Source organism: Schistocerca gregaria, chromosome 6 (assembly GCF_023897955.1).
Source record: "Schistocerca gregaria isolate iqSchGreg1 chromosome 6, iqSchGreg1.2, whole genome shotgun sequence".
Taxonomy (NCBI): Eukaryota; Metazoa; Arthropoda; class Insecta; order Orthoptera; family Acrididae; genus Schistocerca; species Schistocerca gregaria.
This window is the reverse complement of record NC_064925.1, coordinates 529,128,512-529,148,849: the sequence shown is the minus strand read 5'-3', so window position 1 is coordinate 529,148,849 and position 20,338 is coordinate 529,128,512.

Here is a 20,338-nt window from a genome sequence, read left to right as displayed (position 1 = left end):
GGAGAGAGAAGCAATGGAGATTATTTGTGAGCTTTACTAGAATGTTCAAAACGGCTCTAAGCACTATGGGACTTAACATCTGAGGTCCCCTAGACTTAGAACTACTTAAACCTAACTAAACTAAGGACATCACACACATCCATGCTCGAGGCAGAATTCGAACCTGCGACCGTAGCAGCAGCGCGGTTCCGGATTGAAGAGCCTAGAACCGCTCGGTTACAGCGGCCGGCTATTAGAATGTTGAGAGATCGTGTTAAGCAAGCAAGTGCATAAAACTGTTTTGTGTTATTCAAACTGTAGTAACGCAGCTCAGGTAGTAGGACTGTTATATAGATTGCTCCGATAGAAGGATGAGATTCCCCTAGCTTAAAATCATTTTTTAAAGTCATGTTACGCAAATACTGTTGTGAAAATTCAGTTGATCTTTATGTAAACACTGTTGTGAAAAAATTCAGCTCATCTTTTGAATATAGAGTTTGATTTTAGTTATGTCAAGGTAATTTCTCGCCAGTTAAAATTCCCAATCTTCATTCAGTTTCATATGTACGTACACACAATTCGCTTTTTTGTACGGAATTTTCAGTCGCAGTTTTTTGCGTTGCTTTGCTGCTATATGCTGTACGCAGCTTTCAAGAGTTCTGCAAAAATGTTTGTCAAGAAATGAGGTGAGTGAAAATACAGTTTAGGGCCAGGAAGTTCTTTGTAAGTTCAGTTGCTCATTTATCTCAGTAGTCAGATTACATTCAGGTAGCACTGAATTTTTATACAAACAGTAAGCTTGAATTTGTAGACAGTGTTGAGCAAATGATATTAAGTGTTTGTATAACTCAGTATAGTCAGAGTTTTTCACAGTACACGATTTTAAGTTAGGAATTAGTTTGTTTGATAATCATTTCTGAGATATTTTGGTAGACAGTTCTAGAAAGTTTCACTCAGATAGAGAGCAGCAGCCAAGCGGTTAAAAAGCTTGGATCTTACTCGATGCAGAATATTCGAGTGATTCCTTTCAAGATACGCAACAAGCCTCTTTCAATATAGCGCTACTGAAGTTAATTGATATTTTGAAAGAGAATTGGGAAGTTTAATTTTTCGAGGGACAGTGCCTATATTATTATTTTCAGAACAGAATGAGGTTCAGTGACCAATCTTTCATTTCACTAAATAAATATTTACGTCATCGTGGTTATTTATTTTCTGTTAATTTTAGAGTTCGCAGTTTCTTTATATCATCAATAGCTGTGTGAGTCTGGAACCGTTATTTACTCTTAGTTTGTCATTAAGTATTCTTTGGTGCCAAGCAACGCCCACGGCGGCGGAACATTATTAACAGAAGTGATTTTCGTATTCCAAGACTCCAATCATGATTTTTGTAATGGTAAACTAAAGTTTTCAGGAGATTTTCATATTAAGTTCGTTACAGTGGTGGCTTACCCCAGGTAAATCATAAAAACGAAAAATTACAGCTCGGTTTATATCCGCTATTCAAACTTTTTAAAAAAGGGAGACTCCTTAACATTTATAACAGATTTCAGTAAAACAAAACTGGCATTATTTTGGTGAAAGAAGTAGAACGCCTAAAAAGGCCGATTCAATTCGCCACAACTCATATGTGATAGTTGACTTCCGACTACGGCAGCAATAAAATGAAAGTTAGGACCCAAGGTGTATTTGGACCATGAATTACAATGTTCATTTGTCAACACAAAATGAAATATAAACTAGTATTCCTAGACAAAAGCAAAAGTAGCAGGCTCATTAACTCATTATTGCGTGGTTTACTAAAAGCCCAACAAAAACGCGTTAGATATATATGTTCGATCTTTAACTAATTATTAATCATCTGTCGCTTTAGAAACAGAAATGCTAATTTTTTTCAGTGTAAAGTTTTGTGAGACGCCAAACTTTATTTTGCTGATATCTGATATCCTTCAAGGGGAATGGCCTCAGAAAGTTTGACAGGGACATATTTTTGACAGACCATTAAAAAAAGTTTTCGATAAGTTTAATGGTTTTAAAGTGTCTTCAGAAGAAGTAACATTGTTTCTTATAATCGTTTGATTGTAACTGAGATGAAATGATGACTATATTCTGATATTTTTCGTTTTACCTTATTCATTAGTACCCACAACGTTTTTTTAACAGTTTTTAATATCAGTTGCCGCTTATAAATTGATGGAGTTACTTGCAGAAATATCATGTCTTACTAAACATGGATGGCTAATTTGCTAGTTTGACTCACGGAAGAGTATAGGACTAACGATAAAACTTACGGATTTCGAGAAGTTTAAAGAAAACGCCAATCATCTCGTGTCAGGAGTCACCAGCATATCACAAAGTTTTATTGACATCAGAGTTATATTTCCCTAAGACGTCTGAGTAAGCGAAAAAATATCATTGATACCAATAAAAATTTATACGGTATATTGGTGGTTCGTAAAACTTTATAATCATGTTTTCGCAAGATGATTGGAATTTGCGCCAATACTTGTGAATGTCCCCGATGAAGCATTATTCTCTTATGGGGCATGGCTTGCGGGCCTCAACGACACAGATAGCCGTACTGTATGTGCAAACGCAGTGGAGGGGTGTCTGTGGAGAGGCCAGACAATCATATGGTTCCTGAAGAGGGGCATCAGCCTTTTCAGTAGTTGCAGGGGCAACAGTCTTGATAAGTGACTGATCTGACCTTGTAACTTTAGCCATCACGGCCTGGTTACATTCGTACTGTGAACGGCTAGAAGCAAGGGAAAACCATAGCTGCTGTTCTTCCCACAGGTATGAGTCTCTACTGTATCGTTACATAATTATGACCTGCTCTTGGAAAAATATTGTGGTGATAAAACAGTCCCCCCTTCGAATCTCTGGCTGGGCATTCTACAGGTCGGAGCGTGTAATGTTAGGTCCCTTGATGGGGTAGGTAGGTTAGAAAATGTAAAAATGGAAACGGATAGATTGAAGTAGAATTGCCAAAGGCCTTGCCGCAGTAGTAACACCTGTTCCCGTCAGATCACCTAAGTTAAGCACTGTCGGGCTTGGCTAGCTCTTGGATGGGTGACCGTTCAGGTCTGCCTAACGCTGTTGGTGAACGGGGTGCACTCAGCCCTCGGGAGGCCAACTGAGGAGCTAATTGATTTAGAAGTAGCGACTCCGGTCACGAAAGCTGACAATGACTGATCACAAGTCCGTCCTCCCATATCCGCATCAGTAGCGCCTATTGGCTGAGGATGAGAGTAAGGCATTCCGAGGCCTGAACGGGCGGAGTTTAGTTTTATAGTGAGAGTTAGCAATATGCGGTGGTAGGAAGGACAGGGGCTTCTTTCGTCAGCTGAGTACAGCGCTGTAAATAGAAAATCAAATATACGTAACGAAAAAGTAGATTTAATAATAAACAAGAAAAGAGGAATGCAGTTAGGCTACTGTAAATAGGATGCTTAACGAAATGCGTAGTGAAAACAGTAGCACAATTTTATATGCGAACTAGATCTGTAGATGATGAAGAGATTAAAAGAACTTATGATGAGCTAAAGGAATGGCTTCATATAGTTAAAGGAAACAAGTATTTGTGAGCCATGCTGCGGCTCACATTGGTGCTTGTAAGGTGCCTCTTACGTGAGGAAGACATTTTTACCAGTTTTAATAAATTGTTGTCTCTTATTGATGTATTCACGATAGTTAGGAAGTGCTGTAGTCCGTAGCCGGCCAGCAGTCGGAGAGCATTTCCCACGCTGGCTGGCTGGGTGACGAAGCGACCATATGTCGCGCGTAGTGGGGTGGGGCTCTGCGCTGGACCGTAGCAACAAGCGCCAGCCTGGGAAATATACATGACGGGAAGTACCGCCATCTTGGCGCCAAAGTCACCGATTTTCTTTATTTATATTTAATAATTAAAGTCACTTAGGAGAACATGAGTACTAGGAGGAGCGTCTGGATGTTTAAAACTGTTTATCATAATTTTGCCTCGTTAAAATTCACACCCGCTCATTAACAAAAGCATATCGTAGTAAGTACGAACTTGATCGGAAATCCACGAACTGTGACGAAACTAGTAAGAGATACGGACTGCGCGCCAAAGTCGGCAGTCGGCGTTAAGAGCTCTCCCTGTCTTGTTCGATGGTAGCCATGCTCTCGGTTACGAGTAGTTTGTGACATGAGTGTTTCATTATTGATCTAATAGGAATAAAAGTGATATTACGGCATTCAGAATGTTAATTTCGAGTAAATAGATACCCCAAAGTCGATCGACGGCAATTTCAGATAATTAGCTTCCACCGACAGAGACATCCAATGCGGCAATGAAGAATCTGCACGGGACGACATTTACGAGAACTGCACCGCACACAGGTAGGAGGAAATCCGACGACACGACCCACCAAGGCGGATCAAGGAAGTTCCGACTTACACTCGCAAATTCCGGGTGGAAATGCTGACCAGTTATACTGATGTGACATATACCACCCTCTACGGACTCGCAGCTAAGCTGAGTAATAACAGTATCAGTTTAGAAGAAAGGGAATCTTGCATGCTGTTGTAGGTTTCCGTCCTCTGTTGGAGGTCAGACTGCATCGTTTAGTTGACACGGTTGCAGTTGTTTCTATTCTTCTCCTATTGACTGGCGCCACTTTGTTTCGCAAGCGTTGCCTGTCCGCTAGTGGCAGCAGCGGCGTTATCGATATGTAGTAACTGTGGCCCTATCTTCGTGGTAACGTCGTTATTCTTCTGGGTCGTGTGAGTGAGCAGTTCAGTTGGGGAGTCCAGAGGATCCAAGAGGGCAGTGCGCGAACACGCCGGGACTGCTGCCGGCACGCATTCACTGCCGTATAGAAGGGCTGTGGTCGCGAGGGTACACAACCTAGCCGTCAACAGGATCCAACAAGCTTTAAGTTGAGTGGATTTTAATCCTAGCAGTAAAACCTCCACCATTGTGAGATCTCGCGATTCTCCACTGACTTCGGTTCGTGTTGCTGCTCGCTGTGTCACCGAGACGAAGAGCAGCGAGTGGAGTGCTTGGGGAGGGCAGATCTAACTAGCTTTCGGAGACTTCTTGTTACTAATTGTTGCATTCTATGTGTTACAATTTGCTAAGTTCAACCACCGGTATTTTTCCTGCCTGGTGGCCGCTAACACCCCAGTGACCTGCCATGGAAGTTAGTGTATGTAGTGGCAATGTACATTTCCTAGCCTTGCCGCTGCTATCGGGTAAGGCGTGTAGTTTGACAGTTTCCTTGATTTTTAGGTCGGTTGCTATTTCTTCTACTCTGGTAGTAGTGGTTTCTTTCTCCTATCAGGTGCTCTAAACACAGAATTCTGAGGATGTAGTGCTGACTGCAGGTTCCAGCTTTGGTGTGGTGTTCCACCATTGCATTGGTTATCGGACGTTAGGTAGCTTCAGCAGATTATCATTAGTCATTCGTTAGACTGCCACTAGTCTGAGTTACCATCTTGTGAAGCGAATACAACTCTCGGCTGCCTTTCTCATTGCTCGCGAAAGTGTTTTGGGCCTGAGAGGTCGATTCCTGGAGCACCGTCTGTGACTATCCCTTGTGTTTTATTATTGTGTTATCATTTTATTGTTGTATTACCAAATTACCATCATTTGCCTCGCCTGTTTGGTGACCAGTTGCTTGTCCTTTTGAATTAATGTTATTATTGTATTTGCTGTTTTATTGTATATTTCTAATTTTCTTAAAATACAATTGCCATTCTTGGCTTTACAGCAAGTTTAAATGGTTGTGCTACGGAGTTTACTATCATTTTGTCTCACCTGTTTGGTGATCAGTTGCCTGTCTTTTAAATTAACTTTTGCTATTGCCTTGCTGTTTGACAGTCTGTTTATTAATTTTTTTAATAATTGCCATTCTTGGCGTTAAAGGAGTTCAGCCGTGACTGTCTCTACTTGTCTTAAAATTCGAATGTGTCAATTGTATTTTAGCACTTAACCTTCATGACCTTGGAGATTTATTTTCAATATTTTAATAACTGTAGTTTGTAAGTTGCAACAAGTTAAACAATTCTTAATTTATTGCCATTAAGGCCTGCATCCGAGAAACAGTTCTTAATTTATTGCCATTAAGGTCTTCAGCTGTGAGTGTCGTTACTTGTCTTGAAATTTTTATTTGGCAGTTGTATTTTTGCAGCGACCTTTAAGACCTTGATCACTCGTCTTTTATAATTTAATAACTGTAATTGTAAGTTGCAGCAAGTTTAATGAATTCTTAATTTATTGCCATTAAGGCCGTCAGCCATGAAACAATTCTTAAATTGTTGCCATTATTTTAATTTGTTGTTGATTTCAAATAAATTGTGTGTGATTAAAAGAGAAGGCAACCAATAGTAACTGATTACGGCCCCGTCCACAATCGTAACCGAATCCTGCTTTCCTTGACCACCAGGTCTCAATTTGTTGCCCTCGATGGTGAGTGTTCCTCGGAGGTGAGGGTATCATCTGGAGTGCCCAAGCGAAGTGTGGTAGGTCCGCTGTTGTTTTCTATCTACATAAATGATCTTTTGGATAGGGTGGACAGCAATGTGCAGCTGTTTGCTGATGATGCTGTGGTGTACCCGAAGGTGTTGTCGTTGAGTGACTGTAGGAGTATATAAGATGACTTGGACAGGATTTGTGATTGGTGTAAAGAATGGTAGCTAACTCTAAATATAGATAAATGTAAATTAATGCAGATGAATAGGAAAAAGAATCCCATAATGTTTGAATAATCAATTATTAGTGTAGCGCTTGACACAGTCACGTCGATTAAATATTTGGGTGTAACATTGCAGAGCGCTATGAAGTGGGACAAGCATGTAATGGCAGTTGTGGGGAAGGCGGATAGTCGTCTTCGGTTCATTGGTAGAATTTTGGGAAGATGTGGTTCATCTGTAAAGGAGACCGCTTATAAAACACTAATACGACCAATTCTTGAGTACTGCTCGAGCGTTTGGGATCCCTATCAGGTCGGATTGAGGGAGAACAAAGAAGCAATTCAGAGGCAGGCTGCTAGATTTGTTACTGGTAGGTTTGATCATCACGCGAGTGTTACGGAAATGCTTCAGGAACTCGGGTGGGAGTCGCTATAGGAAAGGAGGCGTTCTTTTCGTGAATCGCTACTGAGGAAATTTAGAGAACCAGCATTTGAGGCTGACTGCAGTACAATTTTACTGCCGCCAACTTACATTTCGCGGAAAGACCACAAAGATACGAGAGATTAGGGCTCGTACAGAGGCATACAGGGTGTTACAAAAAGGTACGGCCAAACTTTCAGGAAACATTCCTGACACACAAGTAAAGAAAAGATGTTATGTGTACATGTGTCCGGAAACGCTTAATTTCCATGTTAGAGCTTATTTTAGTTTCGTCCACCTACGCTCAATGGAGCACGTTATAATGATTTCATACGGGATACTCTACCTGTGCTGCTAGAACATGTGCCTTTACAAGTACGACACAACATGTGGTTCATGCAGGATGGAGCTCCTGCACATTTCAGTCCAAGTGTTCGTACGCTTCTCAACAACAGATTCGGTCACCAATGGATTGGTAGAGGCGTACCAATTCCATGGCCTCCACGCTCTCCTGACCTCAACCCTCTTGACTTTCATTCATGGGGGCATTTGAAAGCTCTTGTCTACGCAACCCCGGCACCAAATGTAGAGACTCTTCGTGCTCGTATTGTGGACGGCTGTGATACAATACGCCATTCTCCGGGGCTACATAAGCGCATCAGGGATTCCATGCAACGGAGGGTGGATGCATGTATCCTCGCTAACGGAGGACATTCTGAACATTTCCTGTAACAAAGTGTTTGAAGTCACGCTGGTACGTTCTGTTGCTGTGTGTTTCCATTCCATGATTAATGTGATTTGAAGAGAAGTAATAAAATAAGCTCTAACATGGAAAGCAAGCGTTTCCGGACACATGTCCACATAACATATTTTCTTTCTTTGTGTGTGAGGAATGTTTCCTGAAAGTTTGGCCGTACCTTTTGTAACACCCTGTATAGGCAGTCATTTTTCCCTCCTTCTGTTTGGGAGTGGAACAGGGAGAGAAGGCGTTAGTTGTGGTACGAGGTACCCTCCGCCACGCAGAGTATGTATGTAGATGTAGATGATTATGATAATTGACTGGGTTCAACAGTAGGAATAGGAAGAGAAAGAAAAATAATAGGATGACATTGGAATTATGGGAAGGCGCCTGGTAGAATTTCGCAGAGAGTATAATTTAATCATCGGCCACTTCGATTTACAGTTAAGGTACGAACAACAGTTCAGTAACCCTCTTGCGGCTCCGCCATACTCGTGCTGAGCCGGTGACACATCTGTGCGGAAAACACTCCGCCACCGCTGTTACTCTGCGCACCCGATAGCATCGGAACCTACTTTCCGAGCAGGTCTCGTGCATGCGGCCAACAATTTTATTGGACGCCGTATCTGTAGGAGTTCCGCCGGGCTGGCGCCGCCGTGGCCCTTTTTACATCTGCTGGGGGTTTTGCGAGCGGCGCCCGCGACGGCGCAGCGGAGTGTTTACCAGGCGCGGAGCGTCCACGGCGGGTAATGAGCCAAGTTCGCCTGCAGCACAGCCGGCCGCCGGCAAAGAGTGCCGCACATCTCCAACTTGGGCCGCGCCAACTAAAACAATCTCCGGAAAGGCATCCATTACCGCCGTTCCGTGCCGACGTCTTTGACTCGATGCCTGTCCCCTCTGCCTCGTCCTGTGCCCATCCTCCCTCCCTCCCCCTTCTCGAACTCCTCTCTCAACCTCCCCACCCTCTTCCCCCACCCCCTCCCCAAAGACAGTCTCTTTTGCACGCTGACGGGACCGTGGCACGCTCTCTCCAGCTTCATTGGTGCCTGTGCCCGTTATTCCCTCTGTAGGCTCTCTCTCTCAGCGTCAGTTTTCCCATACTAAACCACTTGCTGCAGCTTGCCCGAAGTTGCTCTCCTGCCGTCTCTTTCTCCTGCCTTCTTAGATGGACATTCCTAGTATTTTCGGAACCCCGTAATGTAAGCAATGTTCTATTCCTTAAATAGTGATATAATTTTAGTATTGCAGGTTGTGTTATTGGTCATTAATCTGAAGGTTCCATAGTTCGATTCTAGTTGTTACTCGGATTTCCAATAAAAACGTGGCCAGTAGCAGCCACATGTTACAAGGGCGTGCCGAAAAGTAATGCTTCTGATTTTTTTGTGAAAACTTACAGCTTTTTCCAATAAAACATTTATTAATAGAGTACACTACTGGCCATTAAAATTACTACGCCACGAAGATGACGTGCTGCAGACGCGAAATTTAACCGACAGGAAGAAGATGCTGTGATATGCAAATGATAAGCTTTTCAGAGCATTCACACAAGGTTGGCGCCGGTGGCGACACCCTCAACGTGCTGACATGAGGAAAGTTTCGAACTGATTTCTCATACACAAATAGCAGTTGACCGGCGTTGACTGGTGAAACGTTGTTGTAATGCCTCGTGTAAGGTGTAGTAATGAGTACCGTCACGTTTCCGACGTTGATAAGGGTTAGATTGTAGGCTATCGCGATTGCGGTTTATCTTATCGCGACATTGCTGCTCGTGTTGGTCGATACCCAATGACTATTAGCACAATACCGAATCGGTGGGTTCAGGAGGGCAATATGTAACGCCGTGCTGGATCCCAACGGCCTCGTATCATTAGCAGTCGAGATGACAGGCAGCTTACCCGAATGGCTATAACGGATCGTACTGCCACGTCTCGATCCCTGAGTCAACAGATGGGAACATTTGCAAGACAACAACCATCTGCACGAATAGTTCGACGACGTTTGCAGCATCACAAACTATTAGCTCGGAGACCGTGGCTGCGGTTACCCTTGACACTGCATCGCAGACAATAGCGCCAGTGAAGGTGAACTCAACGACGAACCAGAGTGCACGAATGACAAAACGTTATTTTTTTCGGATGAATCCAGGTTCTATTTCAGCATCATGATTGTCGCATCCGTGTTTGGCGACATCGCGGTGAACGCACATTGGAAGCGTGTATTCGTCATCATCACACTGGCGTATCACCCAGCTTGATGGTATGGGGTGCCATTGGTTACACGTCTCGGTCACCTCTTGTTCGCATTGACAGCACTTTGAACAGTGGACGTTACATTTCAGATGTGTTACGACCCGTGACTCTACCCTTCACTCCATCCCTGCGAAACCCTACATTTCAGCAGAATAATGCACGACCGCATGTTGCAGGTTCTGTACGGGCCTTTCTGGATAGAGAGAATGGTTGACTGCTGCCCTGGCCTTCACATTCTCCAGATCTCTCACCAATTGAAAACGTCTGGTCAATGGCGGCCCAGCAACTGGCTCGTCACAATACGCCAATCACTACTATTGATGAACTATGATATCGAGTTGAAGCTGCATTGGCAGCTGTACCTGTCCGCACCATCCAAGCTCTGTTTGACTCAATGCCCAGGCATATCAAGGCCGTTATTACGGCCAGAGGTGGTTGTTCTGGGTTCTGATTTCTCAGGATCTAAGCACACAAATTGCGTGAAAATGTGATCACATGTTAGTTTTAGTATAATATATTTGTCCAATGAATATCCGTTTATCATCTGCATTTCTTTGTGGTGTAGCAATTTTAAGGGCCGGTAGTGTAGTACTGCAGGTTGTATTATTGATCATTAATCTGAAGGTTCCATAGTTCGGTTCCAGTTGTTGCTCGGATTTCCAACAAAAACCTGGCCAGTGGCAGCCACATGTCACGAGGGCGTCCCGAAATATAATGCCTCTGACTTTTTTGTGAAAACTTACAGCTTTTTTAGTAAAACCTTTATTAACATTCCAAAACAAATTTCTTCTTATCTATACATCTATTTCACAACGCAGTCATGATGGTGAGGAAGGCATTTCTCTCAACGACAAATCAGTTTCTTGATGCCGTCACGGCAGAATTTTGTTGACGGAGCTACAACTTCACCCCTGCCTGCTAGGCTACTACACTATCAGACAGAATTTCTCACAGCTGTTCTTTAAGTTTTGGAAACAGGTGAAAATCGGATTGGGACGATTCGGGACTGTACGGAGGATGATCGGTGACAGAGAACCCAAAGCGTCGGATTGTTACAAATGATGCGGCCATGGTGTCTCGTCTGGCGATATCATGTTGAAGGAGATGGTTATCCATGTGTGGACGAACTCTTCGAAAATCGTTCTTTCAGTTTTGCAAGGGTTTCTCAAGCATCGACATCATTGTGTTACATACCCCATGTTACACGCTACAGTTCGGTACCGTCCAGTGGCAGAGAGTTGCAGCTTGCGTGAGGAAAGCGAGAAGGTCGACAGAGTAATATACATGACTTGTAATACCTCAATCGATATTGAGAACTGAATAAAAATTTCGGAGGCACTACATTTTCATACCAACGATCTTAGGAGTACGCAGAATTGTTATTGTGACAAAGTGAGCGTTAGATCCCAAGTTTTGCTTAAAATTAAGCTTCAATCCTCCTTTCTTCGATTTCCATCATCTATGGACCATGCGAAGTAACGTCTTCGTTTTCTTGTCTTCTTTCCTGATTTTCCGCACAGCCGAGTTTGAAGAGACTGAACTCTATGCAGTGGAAGGGGACGCGATGACGACTACCAGGAAAATAGCAGGTAGATATCTTCATTCTTTCACTTTCTTCTTTTTTTCTTTCATCCCACTCATACCGTGGAGCACTTTCTGACCTTTATTCTGAAAACCCCCGATCTTCCTTTACTTCGTCGGAAAATTTTGCCTGTCTGGGTTTTCTGCTTTCTGCGTGTTAATTCGTTCTAAGTCATTTGTCACTTCCCTGAACCAGCTGATCTACGTTTTGGCAATTTTATCGAAACGATAAAATATTTTTACTCGGTCTTTGCAGGTTCATTGGAATCGAGTGACTGTTGTTTGTTGTGGTCTTCAGTCCTGAGACTGGTTTGATGCAGCTCTCCATGCTACTCTATCCTGTGCAAGATTCTTCATCTCCTAGTACCTACTGCAACCTACATCCTTCTGAATCTGCTGGGTGTATTCATCTCTTGGTCTCCCTCTACGATTTTTACCCTCCATGCTACCCTCCAATGCTAAACTGGTGATCTCTTGATGCCTCACAACATGTCCTACCAATCGATCCCTCCTTCTAGTCAAGTTGTGCCACAAACTTCTCTTCTCCTCAATCCTATTCAATACCTCCTCATTAGTTATGTGATCTACCCATCTAATCTTCAGCATTCTTCTATAGCACCACATTTCGAAAGCTTCTATTCTCTTCTTGTCCAAACTATTTATCGTCCATGTTTCACTTCCATACATGGCTACACTCCATACAAATACTTTCAGAAATGACTTCCTGACACTTAAATCTATACTCGATGTTAACAGATTTCTCTTCTTCAGAAACTCTTTCCTTGCCATTGCCAGTGTACATTTTATATCCTCTCTACTTCGACCATCATCAGTTATTTTTCTCCCCAAATAGCAAAACTCCTTTACTACTTTAAGTGTCTCATTTCGTAATCTAATACCTTCAGCATCTCCCGACTTTATTCGACTACATTCAATTATCTTCGTTTTGCTTTTGTTGATGTTAATCTTATATCCTCCTTTCAAGACTCTATCCATTCCGTTCAACTGCTCTTCCAAGTCCTTTGTTGTCTCTGACAGAATTACAATGTCATCGGCGAACCTCAAAGTTTTTATTTCTTCTCCATGGATTTTAATACCTACTCCGAATTTTTCTTTTGTTTCCTTTATTGCTTGCTCAATATACAGATTGAATAACATCGCGGAGAGGCTACAACCCTGTCTTACTCCCTTCCCAACCACTGCTTCCCTTTCATGTCCCTCGACTCTTATAACTGCCATCTGGTTTCTATACAAATTGTAAATAACCTTTCGTTCCCTGTATTTTACCCCTGCCGCTCAAAAAATGGTTCAAATGGCTCTGAGCACTATGGGACTTAACATCTGAGGTCATCAGTCCCCTAGAACTTAGAACTACTTAAACCTAACTAACCTAAGGACATCACACACATCCATGCCCGAGGCAGGATTCGAACCTGCGACCGTAGCAGTCTCACGGTTCCGGACTGCGCGCCTAGAACCGCGAGACCACCGCGGCCGGCACCCCTGCCGCATTCAGAATATGAAAGAGGGCATTCCAGTCAACATTGTCAAAAACTTTCTCTAAGTCTATAAATGCTAGAAACGTAGGTTTGCCTTTCCTTAGTCTAGCTTCCAAGATAAGTCGTAGAGTCAGTATTGCCTCACGTGTTCCAATATTTCTACGGAATCCAAACTGATCTTCCCCGAGGTCGACTTCTACTTCTTTTTCCATTCGTCTCTAGAGAATTCGCGTTAGTATTTTGCAACCGTGACTTATTACACTGATAGTTCGGTAATTTTCACATCTGTCAACACCTGCTTTCTTTGGGATTGGAATTATTATATTCTTCTTGAAGTCTGTGGGTATTTCGCCTGTCTCATACATCTTGCTCACCAGATGATAGAGTTCTGGCAGGACTGGCTCTCCCAAGCCCATCAGTAGTGCTGATGGAATGTTGTCTACTCCCGGGGCCTTGTTTCGACTCAGGTCTTTCAGTGCTCTGTCAAACTCTTCACGTAGTATCGTATCTCCCATTTCAACTTCATCTACATCCTGTTCCATTTCCATAGTATTGTCCTAAAATACATCGCCCTTGTATAGACCCTCTATATACTTCTTCCACCTTTCTGCCTTCCCTTATTTGCTTAGAACTGGGTTTCCATCTGAGCTCTTGACATTCACACAAGTGGCTCTCTTTTCTCCAAAGGTCTCTTTAATTTTCCTGTAGGCAGTATCCATCTTCCCCTAGTGAGATAAGCCTCTACATCCTTACATTTGTCCTCTAGCCATCCCTGCTTAGCCATTTTGTACTTCCTGTCGATCTCATTTTTGAGACGCCTGTATTCCTTTTTGCCTGCTTCATTTACTGCATTTTTATATATTCTCCTTTCATCAATTAAATTCAATATTTCTTCTGTTACCCAGTGATTTCTACTAGCCCTCGTCTTTTTACCTACTTGATCCTCTGCTGCCTTCACTACTACATCCCTCACAGCTACCCATTCTTCTTCTACTGTATTTCTCTCCCCCATTCCTGTCAATTGTTCCCTTATGCTCTCCCTGAAACTCTGTACAACCTCTGGTTTAGTCAGTTTATCCAGATCCCATCTCCTTAAATTCCCACCTTTTTGCAATTTCTTCAGTTTTAATATTTAGTTCATAACCAATAGATTGTGGTGAGTCCACATCTGCCCCTGGAAATGTCTTACAATTTAAAACCTGGTTCCTAAATCTTTGTCTTACGATTATGTAATCTATCTGAAACCTGTCAGTATCTCCCGGATTCTTCCATGTATACAACCTTCTTTTATGATTCTTGATCCAAGTGTTAGCTATGATTAAGTTGTACTCTGTGCAAAATTCTACCAGGCGGCTTCCTCTTTCATTTCTTACCCCCAATCCATATTCACCTACTACATTTCCTTCTCTCCCTTTTCCTACTACCGAATTCCAGTCACCCATGACTATTAAATTTTCGTCTCCCTTCACTATCTGAATAATTTGATTTATTTCATCATACATTTCTTCAATTTCTTCGTCATGTGCAGAGCTAGTTGGCATACAAACTCGTATTACTGTAGTAGGTGTGGGCTTCGTGTCTATCTTGGCCACAATAATGCGTTCACTATGCTGTTTGTAGTAGCTTACCCGCATTCCTATTTTTTATTCATTATTAAACCTACTCCTGCATTACCCCTATTTGACGTTGTATTTATAACCCTGTATTGGTCGGACCAAAAGTGTTGTTTCTCCTGCCACCGAACTTCACTAATTCCCACTATATCTAACTTTAACCTATCCATTTCTCTTTTTAAATTTTCTAGCCTACCTGCCCGATTAAGGGATCTGACATTCCACGCTCCGATCCGTAGAACGCCAGTTTTCTTTCTCCTGATAACGACATCCTCTTGAGTAGTCCCCGCCCGGAGATCCGAATGGGGGACTATTTTACCTCCGGAATATTTTACCCAAGAAGACGCCATCATCATTAACCATACAGTAGAGCTGCATGCCCTTGGGAAAAATTACGGCTGTAGTTTCCCCTTGCTTTCAACCGTTCGCAGTACCAGCACAGCTTGGCCGTTTTGGTTAGTCTTACAAGGCCAGATCAGTCATTCATCCAGACTGTTGCCCCTGCAACTACTGAAAAGGCTGCTGCCCCTTTTCAGGAACCACATGTTTGTCTGGCCTCTCAAAAGATACCCCTCCGTTGTGGTTGCACCTACGATACGGCTATCTGTATCGCTGAGGCACGCAAGCCTCCCCACCAACGGCAAGGTCCAGTTCTTCTTTTCCCGAGAGTATCAGAGAATTTTTCAAACAATCTTATCTGTTTGGTTACATACCTGAGAAAACTGAGTCTTGTACAGTAATACTGGCTCTGCCTCACCTAATTTCAAGATATCACTCCAGACAGTACAGTATGGTAGCAGCTAATTGATTTACCTACTTCAGTCAGATGAGTGGATGGTAGTCCATACACCCCTCTTCGACTATTCTGGCAATCTGTCACACAGTTAACATACCTCACTGATACTGCACTTTTGTGTTCCTAGTGTTTAAAGGCCAAACTCTTTTTTAATATTTCAAACAGATTTATTATTTTTGTTGATGAGATGCAACGATAGTAAATGCCATCAGTCCCTTAGCGTGCAGGCTTAAGGCACATGCGCTGCGGTTCTCTTTTCTTCCCTAGTTTCAGTACCTTCCACAGATATTTTATTTTTCTCACAGCGTTCTAGTGACATTTCAATCTTGACCTTTCAGTCTATTTATGAATAAAGTTAGTCTTCCAAGATACTCTTCTCAACTCTCTATATTTTTCCAGGGATTCTTAATGTTTCGCAGTTCTGAAGGATGCCTCACAGCAAGTCCTGTGGAAGCGCCAAGAGGAGAGGGCTACAACCTGTTGCAACTCTTGTCGATAGCTATGGCCATTAGCAGTCTACTGGAAAACGCAATGCTGCTGGCTTTGCTGCACAGGCACCAAATCTCAACAGAAGTCTTCTGGGTAGCAGGGCTCATACAGATAACAAATTTCGTTCACTTTTATTCAGAGATAAACGAAAACGTGTGATTGAATGTTTGCAATTTGTTATCTTTCTACCCAAAATGAAGTCTCAAATGCTTAACATAATAAATAAGAGACTTCGAAAGCACAACAATTAGCTTCTTTAAACGTCTATTCTGCACACAAAACCAAAATACCGTACACAAAGTGTGTGATATTTTCTGGTCTAGATTTTATATATAACTCAATACACGATAGGTGTTGGTCGGTTTGGAAACAAGTCTGGCCATTTCTATGATTACGAGCTGACTCCTTAGCATGACACGGTTACTGATTTACCCAAGTCTTACATCAGACAGAAAATGAATTAAAACTGTCTAATGATTATGCAAGCAAATGAAGATTGCTTGCATGTTTTTTATATTATAAATACAGTACACAGACTACATAGCAAAATACCCTACAAATGCACACTAATGTTAACTTAAAACTTGATTATGTAGTGTGTAAATAAATTTCCTTTATGGACTTTCAGGACTTGTAGATGGGACCAAGAGGGATAAGTTTAACATAGGAACTCATGTCCGGAAAAGTATCATTTTCCCGCTACATGAAAAATACAACACATATTGCTCTCTGACTCCTGTTGGTTATAGTCTTGGTCCACTGACAAGTAGGGCTCGATGTGACAACCACCGACTTCGTCACAGATACGGCACCTCCAGACCATATTCCGGTACTCACCATCACGAATGCCTGGTCCTCCAGCATCTGCCAGAGCCATAACCCTAGCCAAAAGATCGTCCTCGGATGCCATATGTAGTGGTCCAGCGGGTTCCAGTCGGGAGATCGTGCAGGCCAAGCAATCGGGCCACCATGACGTATCCAAGGTTGCCCAAATCATTAGTCCAGATGATCTCGGACCACTAGTGAAAAATGGGGAGGTGAGCCATCGTGCTGGGACCACATGTTTTGACGCACCTACAGTGGCACATATTCAAGTGCAGTTCACCGAAAAGGAATCGCAAGTACTCGCCACCCGTGACATGTGGTGGAGGAAGGTATGGTCCGATCACACGTCCTTCCAGGAACCCTACCCAGATATTCAAATCGTATCGTTCCTGAAACCCTTTGGGGCGCGCAGGATGTAGGTTTTCATCAGGCGACACGTAACTGTTCCGAAAGAGAATCCGCCGTGGAAGTCAGGCTCGGCCACTCAACGGTGCAAGAACCACCTGCAGATGTGGGCTTGTGGTGCAAGATCCTGTGACTGCATTGCCTGTGCCTTCTGAGAGTAGTACGGATAAATGCTACTCCTCCTGCAGAACACGCCAGACACTTTGGTTACACACTTTCAGTCTACCTGCTATTTTTTCTGGTACTCATCGTCGCGTTCCCTTCCACTGCATGGCGTTTATTCTCTTCAAACTCGGGTGGAACAGCGCAGTCGGCACTGCTGGTGCTAGAAGTACCCGCCTCCGAGGCCTGCTGGTACACCGTAACAAACACGGAGTTTGATGGAGTCCTCCGGTGTGAAAAACGCTCCGTATACAACAGACGACCAGCCCTCCCATTGCACCCAGCTTCGCCGTACGGTAGCAGCATGTCGGCGTATTCACTAAACGTGTAATTCACCATGGTCAACAGCAACACCCTGAAGCTAAAATGTGCGTACAGCTTGCATTCAGTCCTGTAGTGAATGTTTTCAGCCGTACAGTAGCACAGCATGATTCAAAAACACAAACACAACAACTAATAAACTCAGCTGAATGGCACGTAAACAAACAAGTACACTACTGACCATTACAATTGCTACACCAAGAAGAAATGCAAATGATAAACGGATATTCATTGGACAAATATGTTATACTAGAACTGACATGTGATTACATTTTCAGGCATTTTGGGTGCATAGATCCTGAGAAATCAGTACCCAGAACAACCCCCTCTGGCTTTAATAACGGCCTTGATACGCCTGGGCATTGATTCAAACAGAGCTTGGATGGCGGGTACAGGTACAGCTCCCCATGCCTCTTCAACTCGATATCATAGTTCATCAAGAGTAGTGATTGGCGTATTGTGACGAGCCAGTTGCTGGGCCGCCATTGACCAGACGTTTTCAGTTGGTGAGAGATCTGGAGAATGTGCTGGCCAGGGCAGCAGTCGAACATTTTCTGTATCCAGAAAGGCCCGTACAGGACCTGCAACATGCGGTCGTGCATTATCCTGCTGAAATGTAGGGTTTCGCAGAGATCGAATGAAGGGTAGAGCCACAGGTCGTAACACATCTGAAATGTAACGTCCACTGTTCAAACTGCCATCAATGAGAACAAGAGTTCACAGAAACGTATAACCAATGGCACCGCATACCATCACGCCGGGTGATACGCCAGTATAGCGATGACGAATACACGCTTCCACCGTGATGTCGCCAAACACCTGGGTTCATCGGGAAAATGACGTTTTGCCATTCGTGCACCCTGGTTCGTCGTTGAGTACACTATCGCAGGCGCTCCTGTCTGTGATGCAGCGTCAAGGGTAACCGCAGCCATGGTCTCAGAGCTGATAGTCCATGCTGCTGCAGACGTCGTCGAACTGTTCGTGTAGATGGTTGTTGTCTTGCAAACGTCCCCATCTGTTGACTCAGGGATCGAGACGTGGCTGCACGATCCGTTATATCCGCGCAGATAAGATGCCTGTCACCTCGACTGCTAGTGATACGAGGCCGCTGGGATCCAGCACGGCATTCCGTATTACCCTACTGAACCCACCGATTCCATATTCTGCTAACAGTCATTGGATCTCGACCAACGCGACCAGCAATGTCGCCATAAGATAAACCGCAATCGCGATAGCCTACAATCCGACCTTTATCAAAGTCGGAAACGCGATGGTACGCATTTCTCCTCCTTACACGAGGCATCACAACAACGTTTCACCAGGGAACTTCGGTCAACTGCTGTTTGTGTATGAGAAATCGGTTGGAAACTTTCCTCACGTTGTAGATGTCGCCACCGGTGCCAGCCTTGTACGAATGCTTTGAAAAGCTAATCATTTGCATATCACAGCATCTTCTTCCTGTCGGTTAAATTTCGCGTCTGTAGCACGTCATCTTCGTGGAGCAGCAATTTTAATGACCAGTAGTGTAGTTGGTTCTGGTACATCAGGTGAATGGCGGGTGTAATACCCTAGTGAATGGCTCCGTAAATACGACGGATTTGAACGTATATTGTGGTATTTGGAGTGTAGCGGGAAAACGGTTCTTATCTGGACACGAGTTCCTACACTAAACTTAACCGTCTAGTCCCCACTACAAATCGTCAATGTCTGTACAAGATATAACTTCTTTCCTCCATTTTCGTTCGAGTACCCACAAGTTACATATATTTCACGTATACCAACATATTTCACATATATTCACACAGATTGGTACATTTGTACACATAATTCGTGTGTCCCTGTAGCGAATTTCGGTCTACAGTTTCTTCTGAATCCTTTTTAACTCCCATCTTCAGCCATGGAACTACTAGGGATGTCTCACTGTCACAATAATTTATTTCCATACGCTAACTGTTACCAGTGGCAAGCCTGGTAGAATTTCCTTCAGGTGTTACAGGGATATGGTGATAGGTCAATGTCTTTGCCTCGTTCACCACCTCCGCCCCTAGCGGTGAATAATCGGTACTGTCACCAGTGAGCCTAGCAAGCACAAAACCTATGGATTCAATACTATTCGTAACATCTATCATTACTGAATACTTTTGTATGTTATACTCTATCCCCACATCCCCAGCCTTATGGATGGTAGGAGTACACTACTAATCAGAAACCTTCGCAAGCATATGCACAACAATTCTTCAAATTTTCACTAGAATCAGGGGTGGTGTATAGCAGTGCGCATAAGACAATCAAACAAATAAACAACTGCAGTGAAACATGTTTGGGTTATAAAACAAAACTGTGTTTTGCTAAAGGCGGACCCTATCCAAAAACATATATATTGTTAAAGCAAACACGGAAAAAAAGAGCTTCAATACCAAGATGATTAAACAAATATACATTTACATGCAGGGTGTCCCAGCTATCTTGATCGCCCTAAATAACTGTTCAGATTCAAATTACAAAATGTTTCTAGCAAATTTTCTTTAGCCGTCAGGGGGACACCAATTAGCATGACTGCCTTGGTTGTAGCTTTGTTTTTTACAACGATATGAACAGCGGTA